Source organism: Leptosomus discolor, chromosome 7 (assembly GCF_034619465.1).
Source record: "Leptosomus discolor isolate bLepDis1 chromosome 7, bLepDis1.hap2, whole genome shotgun sequence".
NCBI classification, from domain to species: domain Eukaryota; kingdom Metazoa; phylum Chordata; class Aves; order Leptosomiformes; family Leptosomidae; genus Leptosomus; species Leptosomus discolor.
This window is the reverse complement of record NC_141397.1, coordinates 1,230,665-1,245,067: the sequence shown is the minus strand read 5'-3', so window position 1 is coordinate 1,245,067 and position 14,403 is coordinate 1,230,665.

Sequence of the window (14,403 nt, the reverse complement as noted above, 5' to 3'; positions counted from 1 at the left end):
GCACTGATACACGGCTGCAATCCACTGTTCACCTCAGCTACATTTTCGATTTGAAATGGACTGGCTTTTTATCTATCATCTTTCACAAACAGCATGAGGTGACACAAGGACATTCAATCTAGCTGAAAGGATGGCGCCAGCACATCTCCGTGCTCGTTTGTCGCTTGGAGGTTGAGATGCAGAAGCACGTTGCTCGATCAGATTACTGCACATCTGCTGAGCCATCGTGCTCGCTCTTGGTTGACAAGCAAGGTGAAGCAATTTGTGACGGCTTGGCCCACAGTGAAAGAGAAAGCAACTAAAATGACCTTACGTCTGTCATGGTCCAAGAGCGCGCACAGGAACAGCACCTCAGACCAGGTGATGCACTACAGCTTGCTCGCCTTCAGCAATTTGTGTGGCCCTGCTCTGACTCTCACAGAAATTTTTCTTAACATTAATGAGCTTAAAAAAGAAAAAGGAAACCATTATAGATACCCATAGCCTTATAGTTAGTGTTTTCCTGTAAGCTGCATTTGGGTCTAATCTTGAAAAACCTACTCACGGGTGCACTGGTGGTTTCAGTACAGTTACACACAAGAGGAAATGTGTTTATGTTTTACATCGACAACCACCCACAAAAGGTTAGACTGACTTCTTAAAGCATGACATGAGAATTTGTATTAATTTGCCTGAAGTATAGTCAAAAAGTATTTCAGAATACATAAATGCTGTAAGTTATTGATGGGGCAAAGGGACCAGGTTTTACTGCGTATCTATATTTTTGCTGTCCGTGTGATTTCCTACAGACGTCTCCCGCACCGTACCACAAGGTGGCAGTTTGATTTTGAAAGTCAAAACTGGTGTCACCCAAGCCCCAAGGCTGCCAAATGTTCTGAACATCTCGCTGTGAAACAGTAGCTCACCCCCTGTTTAAGATAAATAACGGTACCAGTATTTACAGTGGTTATAGGTTAGACTGGAGGCCACTGTGATGGGTGCTGTGCGCTCACACACTGGATCCACTGAGAAAACCCGTTTTCTACATTTAGGATCAATTATCTAAATTACACAGTTAACACAAAGGCACATTTTTGCCGGGGAGCCAACTCCTGCCCCCAAGCTTTCCTTCTGCTCCGCAGGGCCACACAACGTGCTCCCGTTCACAGGACAAGCCCCGGGCACCCAAACACCCGCACCTCACGGCGACAGGCTGGACCTGCCCCTCTTCGGTGGTTACAGCCGGTCAGCAGAACCCGGCGTGAAGGGCCACAGCAAGCAAGAGGAGAGCAGGCAACGCCCTGGGGGGCGCGCACCGCTCCCCCCTTCAGGCGGTGGGACTGGCTTCGGATGGGCTGCTGAGGACCCTCTCCGTCAGGGTTATCCCAGGCTTCTTCCAAAGCCCATTGAAGCCCACGGAAGTATTTCCACTGGTTTCAGTGGGCCGTGTCCTTGATTAGGTTGGGCACCAAGCAGCAGAGCTGAGCCAGGGGAAGCTCCCTGGAGGTGAACACCAGCGGGGTGGTGTTACGAGGAGGGTGACTGGTGGCACAGGAGTGGCAGGAAAACCAGCGTTGCGGCGGCTCATAGAAGACAGAGACAGCCCTGAGGAGAAACTGAGAAGAGATGTCCTGGCAGGCTGTGCGGAGGGCGTCTCCTGAGGAGCCAGGGACCCCCCATGGGCCCTTGCTGGTGCAGAGCTCTCACCCACCCGTGGGCAGCTGCGTAACGCACCGCAGGGCTGGGAACAGCTCGAGCGGAGCTCTGGCGGTGGAAACCAACAGCCTGAACCCTAGGCTGGGGCAGGCGGAAAGCCAGCAAAAGGAGAAGGGCTCCAAAAAGAGCGGTGGCGGTGCAGGCGGAGCGGTGGAGCTGTTCCCAGCTGCAGTACAGACCAGCCTGGCAGCTCCCTGGCAGCCAGCCTGTGCCGCAGCAGCCCTGTCCCCAGGGCAGCGCCGGTGGGGGCGGCTCTGGAGAGCACTGGTAGATGCAGGGTCACCCACCTGCAGCTGCGGCAGGGCTGTGACACATGTTCACCCCCCCAACACTTACAGAGGGGACCTTGGAACGCCGCCTGGCCCCTCCAGCTCCCAGCCTTGCAGCAGCGTACGGGCACATGTGGCTGGTGAGGCTTCAGCTCTGCCCTCCCCTCTGTCACGGGTTGAGGCTGGGCCGGCCACTGACGGATGGCAGACGCTCTCTATGAACCCCTCTCCCACTCCCAGAAGGGAAAGGGAGAGGGAACAAGGGAGAGAGACTTTACAGTTTGGAAAAGAAAACTGAAACAGCTTTAATGGAACAGTAACAATAAAAGAAAAGATAGTAAGAAGAATAAGGAAATAATGAAATCTGTACAATATGTACAAATAGATACCACACCAATACCCAACCCAACTGCCCCCACCCCGATGACGACACCTCCCCACCACGCTGCACGGCTGGCACTGGGGCAGTCCCAGGCTGGACTGGGCAGCAGACAGGGACGGGCTGCAGGAGCTGGGCTCAGGCCCTGGATTCAGGGACACACAGGTCGGGATGGACAAGAGAAGGACAGACAGAGCCCTCCTCAGGTGTTGCCATCAAAGAAGAGAGATGGACCCTGGTGACCCCTCAGCTTTCCACTGACCGTGCCGTCCGGGGTGGAACACTCGGTGGGTCAGGTTTGGGTCCCCTGCCCGGTTCGCTCCTCCCTGCAGGGGCGGCCTTTTTCGTGGCAGCGCCCCTTTTCCCTCCCGGCACCCCAACACGGGGACAAGACTCAGCAGTGACCTGGGTCGCTCCAAGAACAGGTACAAGCCAGGGCCTCCCAGCGCACCGTTCCCTGGTGCTGGCTGTGACCATCAGGCCTTGGCACTGCTGGGAGCAGCCGCTGTCCGGGAAAACGTGCTGCTGGTCCAGAGAGTGCCGCTAGTTGGAGGAGACTGGACTGAGAAGTTAAAGCACTAAAGCGGAATTAGTTCTGGTTGAGCCCAAACCAGGACACTGCCACAAGCGGGTTGCTCAAGCCGAAGGGTGATGGCGTGGGGAGCAGCCCGTCCTGCTCCGGAACGCACTGACCGTCAGCTCTGTGGGCCTGGAGCAAGGAGCAGGTCCCTGGGCTAATCCCACCCTTCGGCCTCTCCTGAAGGGTGCGTGCTGGGGAGCACCCCGCGGCGCAGAGGCGACGGGAGCCCCCGGCGCTGCTGGGGCCCCCGCAGCCCTGCAGCACCAGGCGCTGGGCAGAGCTGCCTCGGGCACCCCTGGGGCTGCCAAGTCCGTCCCGTGTTTCTGCTTGGCAGCCCTCCGTTCCCAAGCTGGATTGAGCACAGTCCTCTTACTTATTCCTATCACGCCTCTTTTTGCTAATATTGATATTGACTTTTTTCCACTGCTGTACGTCTTTCTGCCTGCTTTAGCCACTGCTATATTTTATTTGATTTTCTTCTTCCAGGGTGCTGACTCTGAGTGCAAAGATTACACAAATCTTCCCCATGCTGCTTAGTAGAAAAAAAAAAAAAAAAAAGCTCTTTAGCTGTGCCAGGTGCCAAATATTTTCTGCAGGTGCTCAGCTGCAAATCGCCTTTTGAGAAAAGTCCCCTCCGTAAATTCATCCCTGTGCGTGGGTAACTGAAACCTTCTTCATACCAGTAGTCTGGAACCCTCCCCTTTTTCTTTGTTGTATTATTTCACTTTTGTGCTCGTTTGCTAGGGGTGGGGGAGACAAATAGCCCCAGATCCTCAAAGGCCTTTAGACATAAGACTCCCAACTCCCTGGAAATCAAATCCCTAGGAGCTGAGAACCTGTGTATCTTCAAGACTCTAGGCCTTCTGGTTTTGTTTTCGGTAAAGCAAATACAATTTAGAAATAGGGATCAAGTGAGGTGCTCCAGGTACCCGCGCGTTACGAAACCAGAGGCTGGTGCCAGCAATGCAGGATTTTGTTCTCATGGAACTTCATGTCTGAAGACTTCATGGCAAAAGCTTAGCCCATCCTTCCACGGGTTTCGTTCTGGCTTTCCTGCCTGCTATTTCCACCTTCAGCCCCAGGGATCTGTCTCCTTCATTCCTGCACATTGGTCCAACTCCTGCTTTCAGTGTATTTATCAAGATGCCCAGAAGCACAGGGCTGGATTAGCTATCGACGTTAGGGTGTTAGCCGTCACAGTTAGGATGTTTTAAACCGAGAAACAATCTGTCAAACATTCCTACTAAGATAATATAATTATTAGTCTGTCATCCTATAAAAAGTATGCACAAAATGTGCTTATTCTGCAAACCTGCTAAACCAATTACTATATTTACCAAGACACCACGCTGGTAGGCTCTCTTTGATTCAAAGGGCATGAGTGTTGTAAACAGGGTGCACGTACACAGACAGAAATTAAAATCAAGTGGACAGTATTTTCAAGGCATGGAAGAAACAAATCTTGCCTATCTATGCTTGGTGGAAGATTCTTCTCATATTTTTTGCAGCTTGATGTCGTAGTATCTGACAGTGTTTAAAACAATGGCGTTTTTCACCCAAACTTAAAATGTGAATCTCCGCAGCTTCCTTCCTCCTGATGAAGTGAGGCGTGGACTACGGGTTTACATGAAGACGAGACATGCTCAGCAGGCTCTTCCCAGCCACTTTTGCCTCGCCTGCCAAAGTGAAACCTGTGCAGAGCTGAGGTGGTGTATGTGAGCTGGTTCCTAGGCACCAAAGTGTGTCCTACATGTTAAATACGCAGTGACAGGGGTTTTAGGACAGGCAAACAGCCAGGGTGTGAAAGGACCTTCAATTTTGCAACTGCTCTAAAATGCCAGTCTTTCTGGATCAAAATACTGATGCTTGAAGGAAAACGAACACATTCAGCAGAAGCTGTACTGGTAATCTTGGAGCAGCCACCGAGCTGTTTGCTGGCCTAGCAATAAGGCTACCCCCACTCCGAAGGACTGAATTGGAAGCAATGCCAAAACAAAGCACGTGGAGGAATCCGCCGAAAGGGCGGAGAGGGAAGAGGAGATACCACGAAATGAGCAGGGCATCACAAACGAGGCTGGAGGTGGTGGTGGGGCAGGCAGGGACCGCGCAGGTCCGGGGTGGCTCCGCCATCACCCTGCACCAGCGGTGCTGACGGACGTGTTCAGCCTCAGTGTTCCCTGTGCTTCCCACCCCTTCCTGACAAATCAGGCGCTGAGACACAGCAGCGGCTTGTTGGATTTCCAAGCAGCATAACCTGCTAAGCTTGCTGCTCCCGAGTGCTGCCATCTACCTGCCCTGGACGTGGCAGGCCAGGCCCTTAGGTGCAGGAGGGACAGTACAGTTCTGTTAGTCTCAGTCAGAGCGTGCGTATTGGATGCTGGTTTTATTGGTACGATACTGGATAAATCTTTCTCCAGCTGCAGGAATTCCAGCTCTTATCGACAGACATCTAAAACGTGTGTGAACGCTGCGAGGCTGCCTTGGCCCCGATGCCTTTGCGAGGGGTGCGGAGCGAAGGGGGTGAGAAGAGAATCGCCTCCGTCAGAGTTCGGGCTGCACGAACAGATTCCTGCGTCGCGGAATCGAGCTCAACACGTTGATTCACCAACCTGAGCCCATGAGTATAAAAGCCAAGGAAACAAAAGCAAATATTTTTCATTTACGTTTGCAGTTGCCCTGATTTACACCAGTTATTAAAAGACTCCCCGAGGAAAGAAAACAACTAATGTTACCATTTACCTCCTGAGCCTCTGAATGACTGAACCAGTAACGTGGCAAAACCACCAACGTCTTACAGCTATTTATATTTTGATTCGCTGCCTATCGGTGTTTCTAACATTATACAGAATACCTACTGGAAAATTATATTCACTTTAATGAGGTCTGAGTTCATTTACTAGATCTGTACAGAAAAATGTGCTTGCAGTATTAAAAGCATTTTATTTCCATTTAAAAATCTGTTGCCATAGTGACCAATCACAACTTTCTCAGTAGCTTTGTCTAGGAATTGGATGTGGGCTTTATTTTTGCCTTGTTTTATTTTTTCTCCTGCATTCTCTGGGCCAAGTCCTCATTTAACTCTTCCTTTTAAATAATTACGTAAGAAACAGGAAAATACAATGCTGCACACTGCAGGCTTGCTTTATCCTCAACAGATCACCCAGACCTAATATAAGAAGGATTCCTGAAGTACCAAAAGCCTTGGGAGTCTGATAGCTTTTAGTATCAAACAACAGTCATGTCAAAGATATGGTGAAGTGCATCTAAAACTGAAAAGCTCTTGGAGAAAAGCCTTGATAGCTCAAGAAGATTCTTTATAACCAAACCTTTAAAAAAAACCCTCAACCCACTTGTCACTCTGTGGCAGCCCAAATCTTGTCAATAGTGTACCTCCTTCTGAGAAATGGTAACCTGAAGTGGTGGTTTCATTCCTGCTGGAAACACCCGTCTTCCCCCAGAGAACAACAGGCTAAAGAGCCGGCACACCACTGCAGCCTCTCCTCCTGAGGCTGGTGGAAGATTTTGGCACGGGGAGAGGCAGCGAGAACGTCTCTGAAGCAAGGGTAGGTAGGCAGGGGAAGATGTGGTTGCTGATTTTCGCCATCACCTTTCTCAAGACCAGACTTGTGTTTCCTTGATAGGCGCAGAGAAGCGTAGAAAACCTCTGCCAATAGAGATACCAGCCGGAGCGAGACTGCTGGAAAGATGACGTGACTCTCACACCATGACAATGCTCAGATCAGACAAGGACACTTTTTTTCCCCCCTTTATCCAACCTCAGGTACCTACAGCGTAGACACCTGACTCTTGGGCTTGTCACATCACCTCCTGGGAGAGTGGAGATGGCTGTAGGGTGCAATTGTCTTGCCTGAAGATGGAAATCAAAACCAGATCAGACGTACTCTAGAAATATTAATTTTCCTCCATTAAGTATAAAGTAAGGCAAATATAATCTGGCTCTACAGCAGGGTACTTTTAAAAGTAAATTATAGATGTTTGTCAAAGGCAGTAATTTAATCAATATTTAGTTTAATCAGTTGATCTTTAGAACACATTTAGTAAAATTATGCAGAAATAAAAGTTGATTAGTAAATAAGGCATGTGCCGTGGTGATATTAGAAACTACTTTCAAATACTGTGAAGAAATAGAACATTATTGTTTTTCTTTTATGATTTAAATGCATTATTTACCTAACACTCAGATCAAACTTGTGATACAAACAACTGCTGTGCTGTTCAATAGAGGAAAATGTTTTTCTCAATCCATCTGAACGTGTGAAGGGGAAGGAGTCGGTCACCTTGCAAATACGGCTGATTCTTGGAGGACAGGTCTGCAGAATAAATCAGAGAATTCCCTTTCGAAATAAATCTTACTACTCTGCCTTCTAAGGACATTTAGTTTTGGTCTTTTTGAAAACGACCCAATAAAGTGGCAAATTTCCCCAGAGTCTGATTATATAATTCCGAATCGTTTCCTTACAACTGTCACGTATTGTTCACACACCAGAAGCTCTGAGAAAGTTTTTACTCTCTGCAGAAAGTGAGAGGAGACAGCCCAAGTGCTTGCCATCGGATGAATTCCAGAGGAAATGTTTCGGGGAAGATCCCTGAGATAACATGCTGTTCTGGGAGCACCGGTTTGTAACCGAAGCAGGGCGGTTCAACGAGCGAAAGCTGAACAGGGACGGGGGGGGCAAACGTCTGGGTTTGCCCCAGTTTGGCCGTTGATGCCTCCGGGACTGGGCAGAGGGGATCGCGGGGCAGGTGAGGGACGGGAGGAGGCTTGTGGCAGGCCGCGACGAACGCCCTGCCCAAACCCTTCCCTCCCGGCGCCCAACGCCTGCCCGAGACCTGCGGGACACGCACGGCGCCGTGTCGGCAATCTGGCAGCAGGAAGAGCGCTGACAGTTTCACCCGTGGGCCACTTTATTGAGTTACAAACTTGTGACATAGGTTATAAGAAAACATCAAATTGACAACTTTTGAAGCTGCTAGTGTGAAAAAAAAAAAAACAAACCACCCAAACGTATATGGATAGTAGAATTTAAAAAATCAGAATGTACTTATTGGGATGAGACCTTAGTAGCAGATCACGAGGATGTTTTAACAGGTGGTGCTGGAGTATTCTAAGTACGCTACGGCCTTCTGATCGGTGTGTGCAAGATTCCTAAAAGATGAAGGTAAATGAACTGATTTCTTGTTCATTGTGCTGATTTTATAAGTCAGACTAATGTGGTCAGGATTTAGAATACGTGTCCTGCACTGTGTGTACCTCCACACTGTGATGAGAAAGTTTACGCTTCCCTCAAAGGTTTAAAAGATAATCATTGCCTCTTCCTTAATATGAAACGGAAAGTTGCCTTTTGCTTTCAGAGTTCAAATTTATGCTCGTGTTAGAACAAAAGGCGAACCAGAGAAAAAAATCATGCAATGTCTCCCAAAAAACCGTTGCCACCAGGGTACTCCAAGGAGATGAGGGGAAACACCAGCGTTGCGGGGTGTCGAGTGTACAACACACCTCTCCGTGCACCTCCCAGCTCCTCTTCGTGTTCTCCTTGGGGCGGCACCAGGCAGAAAAGACAAAGCCTAGCTTCTTTCCTAGAAGGTCCAGCGCAGCCTGACGGGATTCATGTACAACCTGCTCCTGAGCTGAACTGGGCGGAGAGCACGGTGGGTGCCAGCGCCCGGCAGCGCTCTACAACACCCCACGGGTGCCCTCTCCGTCTGCCACCCGCGTGCCGCCTCCTCCACAGAAGCAGAGTGCAGGAGGGGCGGGTGGTTTCGGATGCTGCAAAGGCTCTGGCTGCCCCAAGGCCACATTCTTTGCTCTTTGGCACAGGTTTGCAGAGAAGGGGCTGTGATGTAGCAACTCGCAGTGACTTCAGTGGGTGTTGGATTAGGTCCTAGAGCCTTTTTCACATTATCTGTTCCCAGTTTGTGCTTAAAAGAAATGTAAGATAGCATAGAATCGACATAAATTATACCTTTATACGGTTATACACCGTACTAACAGTGTACATCCATACATATCCATACACTGTTACACCTGAATGAAAGTATTCTTAAAGCTAAACACTAAGAACATAACTGCAAACAGGTAAACTCTCTGTTTAACTGCAGCTTTTTCAGACTTCATGTGAGTATGATTTAGACAGCCTCTTCTACAGGGATAGCACTGGTTTCAGTTTGCCCTTGCAGCTTAAATCTTAGCTGAAAGATTTTACACTTTATTTTCGTCTTAATTCCAAAGGAGGGTGGGTAATCATACTCTGTGTAGGGATCAGATCTCAGGTGCAAACTTTATATTATTTGGTCGTCTGTCCCACCCTACACACCCAAAGGATTAGATAACAGTATTTTTCATAAGTCGTACCTTTGTGACACTATATTCAGTTTTCACACCAGAAGGGTCTGAAAATTCAAAAAGCAAACCCAGACACAGACAAGACCAACCAAGCGATACCTGTGTAAAGCTCTTCCCGCCGAAAGCCACGATAAGGACGTGCCATTCCTCTTGCTTGTGCTTAGGCAGGCTCGTGGGCTGGGTTTGCCCTAACCCAGTCTAACTGCCAAATATCTTCTGAGACTGCCATTACTCAAAGCTGCCAAAAAATGTGAGTGAAGCTGATTCCATTACTTCTCGTGCACTGACTCTTCTGTCTTGCTTTCTTGCCCCCCAGCTACTTCTCCCGCGAGGGATGCTGCCTGTGCTGAAGGACGTGCTGGTTGTGAGGCAGCTCCCAGGTTTGCAAACTCTCCGCTCTGCACACTGGTAATGACCTGCACGGGGTGGATGTGTGTGTGTGGTTTTATCTCTAGATATGATCTCCCTACCGCAGCAACTCTGGCTTCTCTCTGCCTCTGTGAGGCCCTCGCTGGTCGGGGAGAGACCTCAGTTCAGCCTCCCTGAGCCCCCGCACCATACCCCTGGCTTCTCCCTGCGCGACTACAGCCGAACGTGAAGCAACCTGCCCGGCGAGAGCGTGGCTCAGCCAGCTCAGTGAACACAGGGTGATCAGCCCAAACAGCACGACCAAACCCCTGATGCCATCTCACCTGGAGGTGAGGACATTAGTTTGGGTCTCTCTGCTGCTCCTGCTTGTCTGAAAGCCCAAACGTCCCAGCAACGTGCTGCATACAGTCCCAGCCCACCGGTACAGTTCCAGGCTGCGGCCACCACCCCTCCAGTGAAGAGGTACGAAGTGCTTTCCACAGCACCAGGCTCGATGATTACTCCACCAGAACAGTCTGGTCTGAAGGTCTCCTTACCTTTGCGTCATGTAAGAGCCTCCATAGCCAACACCTACACTCGTGTGTTTGAAGCAGCTCCAGTAACACCCCTACCAGGACTTGGAGCTGCGAGATAAGGTTAAATTGATCTTGGTGGTGTTATACTGGATTTACATGGACGTAAATCTGAGAGTAGGCTGGGGTGTATATGTGGGATAGTCCAGAAAGTGAGAAACCAGGTGTAGGAAACACGGTTCATGAAGAAATGTGCACTTCTGTGTTTGTTCTACGCTTCCCTTTCCTCTTGTTTTCTTTATGCTTCATGGTGCCAATAGAATTTAAGAAGCCCACATTTTATGTATAAACTTTGTATACTGAAACTCTTGATCACACTTGTATTTTGCTGTAGCACAAAACATCAGAGCATAGTGTGTATTACAGTTTTTCTTGTTCGCGACTGTATTTGTAAGTCAAGGCTATTTCCTCCCTTTCTTTGTGCTGCAGTATTTTGAAAGCTGTCGAATTTCTAACTCTCACTATGTATCTTTTCACTGAGATATCGTATCCTGAAAGTCCAGCTTTTGTTGTTTCTTTTCTGAGAAATTTCCCTGATACTTGCAATGCGTAAAGAAATAGCACTGAGTAACGCTCAATCGGGCATTTCTCTCTTAGTCCTTTTCTGTGTCACCGGGTTGTTCAGCCTCGACGACAGGCTGCGACGGCATCGGCACGTCATCCCTACCATCCTGAAAAGCGGTGCTGGAGGCCGGCTTGCAAGGTGGCGCCCGACTGCGCTTCACCTCCTGCCCCAGAACACAACGCTTCGCCCGACAGACACACCAATGCTCACTGCAGCGGAGCCAAGCCTGCAAAAGAGTCCACTCGAGTGGTTAATACCCAAACCTCAGCGTTCAGGACACTGTCCTGGCTTTATTTTTTTTCTCTGCAAGGGCAGTAGCGCACACAGGCTGGGCTGAGAGGCGGAGCGACGGCTGCGCATCGCCTGAGAGTCCTCCCGTGTGGCAGAGCGATGATGACAGGACCGTGGCTCTCAACGCGGCTCTCCTTCACTTGGGTTCGAAGTCAGGGACCTCCTTCATTTCACACACAGCTTTAATCTCTCAGAAGCCACATGGCCCTCTCCTTCCTTCGAACAGCCGTCAGCAGTCACGGCGTCTGCGGAGCTTGCTGCCAAGAGAGCAGAATTTCACCTGCAAGACTCAGGCGCTGCACTGCCAAGGCACGCTACTGGCTCAGCACGCTTCGGCCTGGAAAAAGGCAGCGTTATTTGCTTTGTGCTTGTGACAAGGCTGAGCAATCAAAGCCACCAGGAATATTCTGCACACCCAGCACGCTGTCAGCAGCAAAGGGCAGGTTGCCTGAGAGGACCCCTCTGACTTTCCATTTAGCCTGGCGTCTCTCCAGTGTAGCAGTATAAAACAATTAAAGCAGGTCCCTTTGCTGCTGCTTCCAGACGCAGCAAGCAGCCCGGCTGCATAAAAGGCAGCCAACAAGAGCTGGGCTGGGACACAGCCTTGCTCGGGGCTGTTTTTGACAGTGACATGCTCTGACATCTTGTCATCACTGAGGACCTCTGCATTACCTCACACCATCATGAAATAACCAAAACGAGCTCACAGACTTATTTGGACAGCCAAATTTATGCAGAAGCCTCTGGGCTGCTCGTGGCTGACAGCGCTGGAGGCTTTAGTTAGCTCCACAAAGGCCAGGTAGAGACCTCTGCTCGCTTTGAAGTAGGACAAGGCTGAACACCAGACTTGTTTCTGCAAGAGCCTTTTCAACACCCTCACCAACAAACCTATTGATGTCGTTTCGACACGGATTTTTCTCAGAAGTCGAGTAAATCAATACAGCTGGTGCCACTGCAGGAATGTTTGTACCTTTCTCTTTGTAAAAGGCCCTATGTGTCTGTATTCTTGAACCCTTTCAGTTACCACCTTTTCATTAGGTGACGGTGGTGAACTCCAGTTTTCTAACTAGTTGGTGACACCGTATTTACGTATAGTGGTAGGATGTGAGCAGGGACGTTGCCTTGCCCTGTGGCAGCTGCTCAGCAGCTGCAGGAATCTCTCCTCCCTGCTTTTGAACGAGGAGCCGAGACGTGGTTTTTAACTCTAGCAGAGCTGAAGAACACAGGGTTTAAGAAATTGCCGAGGTCTTTGAGCAAGCCGTCTGCAATTTCCCTTTGTTGGCTAACACGGTTAAAGTGGTTTTAGGCCACAGCCTTTGGAGAGAATCTTGTCATTTCTGTGATTGGCAGCTTTTGAAGCTTTCCCCCTCATCTTTCACTCTGCAAACCACAGGCTTTGCTTGTGATTTCTGCCTGGTTTTGTGGCAAGCAGCTTTCTTGCCTGTCGGGTTTTATTTTTACCTGAAGCTGGTGCGACGCCTGCATGTCAGCAGCAACCCGACGGATGCGCCCTCTTCGTTAACCCCGTCCTAAGGTCTGCATTCGGCAAAACCCGTGAGCTCGGTTTAAGATCCCGTTCGACTCCCTTTGAAACTTTCCACGCTGCGTTGGCATCTTCTGCTTGTTTCTACAGTTTAACTACAGCAACACCGAGGCTGGTCTTTAGCTGCTTCCTCGTGTCCGCCTTCTCTCCACGCTCTCTTCTGCGTTTGATTCAGTATTTGCAAAGCGGCTCCGGGTCAATGAGCGCTGTCTGACTCCTCACTAGTTATCGACCAGGTTTGCCCTCAATGCCCTCCATAGCTTGGGTCCCTCAACGCCCTCCACGGCCTGAAGGGTCTAGTTAATACTACCCTGTCTGCATTGTGGGCTTCTGTGTTTAGTAAGATCGGCCCCCCCAAAGTGCTTTAGAATAATATTCTGACCTTTGATCTTTATCATAAATCCACTGTGAACACTTTGGCAATGCAGATATCGGTGGATTTAGTTCCCATTAACACCAGTGTAAGAGAGAGCAAAGTCTGGATAGAAAGAGTTTCAGCTTTTTTAAAGTCGGTTTGGTAAAACACATCGTGTTTCATTAATGACTCAGGCATGATGCGTTTTGAAATAGTTTGTTGTGAAATCCAAACCTGTGTGTACACAGCTTCTGCATCTTATCTCTTAAAAAGAGATAGAGAAGCACATGTAAAGGGCATATCTTTCACAAGTGAAAGATTTAAGACTGGATTCCAAAGTATTTGCTAGAAACGATTGCATTTATCTTTAGCCATGTAATGCTACCTTTTATTTTCTAAGTTGTCTAACTTTCCTTGATCTTGAGTGGAGAGAGAGAGAGAGAGGAAGGCTAGGCATCCACACAGCGCTACTTGTCCTACTTCACCCATGCTTCACCAAGGGTGGAATAAATACACCCTTGGACATGTTTACAGAGGGCTGCTTTTCTTTCCTGGTCTGTAGAGGAGTCTAAACGACTAAAATAGAATAAGACTTTGTCTCCCTGCGCTGCTCACTTCCTCCACTCCCAGGCTTGGTACATACGCCTCTACAGCTGATTATGAGCACGCAACTCATTCCTGCTTTTAGTCATTATGCTGCGTGGCCAGAGGTCACCCCCAGGTCTCTCCCGAGTGCCCTCGAAGGCAAAGCGCTCCGGGGAACGGTAGCAGACTGAGGAGCAGCCATGTGTTTTCCAGCGTGGCTGCAGCTCTGCGCCCAGCCGGCGGGGTGCTGGGCAGGGGAAGGCGCAGCGGATGGCAGAGCCCGGGCTGGCTGGCAGCGTGCTGAGGAGGTAAGCTGCTGAGAAAACCAGGCTCTTTCTTCAGTCAAGGGTGATTTGAGCAGAGACTTCAAGGGAGATTCACTCCACCTGCCTTCAGGCACCTGCGGAGCAGATTTCTGCACTGGAGTTAGTCACTGGGGGCTCCTTTCCAACGAATGCAGAGGAATGGCCACTTCTTAGGGAAGATTTCTTGATCTATTTTAGGCAGCTTTCATACGAATTGCTACCTCAAAGTAACTTTTTTCCTGCCCTGACTATACAGGGTGCCTAAGTGGCTTGACATCAGCGAAAAACATGGTAAAAGCACAACTCGCTTCAGGGAAGGCAGGAAAGCACTTGACAGATCTGTTAAGAGTTACTGAATAGGTAAAGCTTGTCATACTGAGCTGAAAATAGTTAGGAGCTGGGAAACAAACTTGGGGGATTTATCCAACTTGCCCCACCCATTTCCTTACCCTTCCCTAAGCCCCTGCCTACCGCCTCTGTTGGCTGTTGAGCTAGATGAACCCTTGGTCTGACACAGAGTGGCCACCCTTG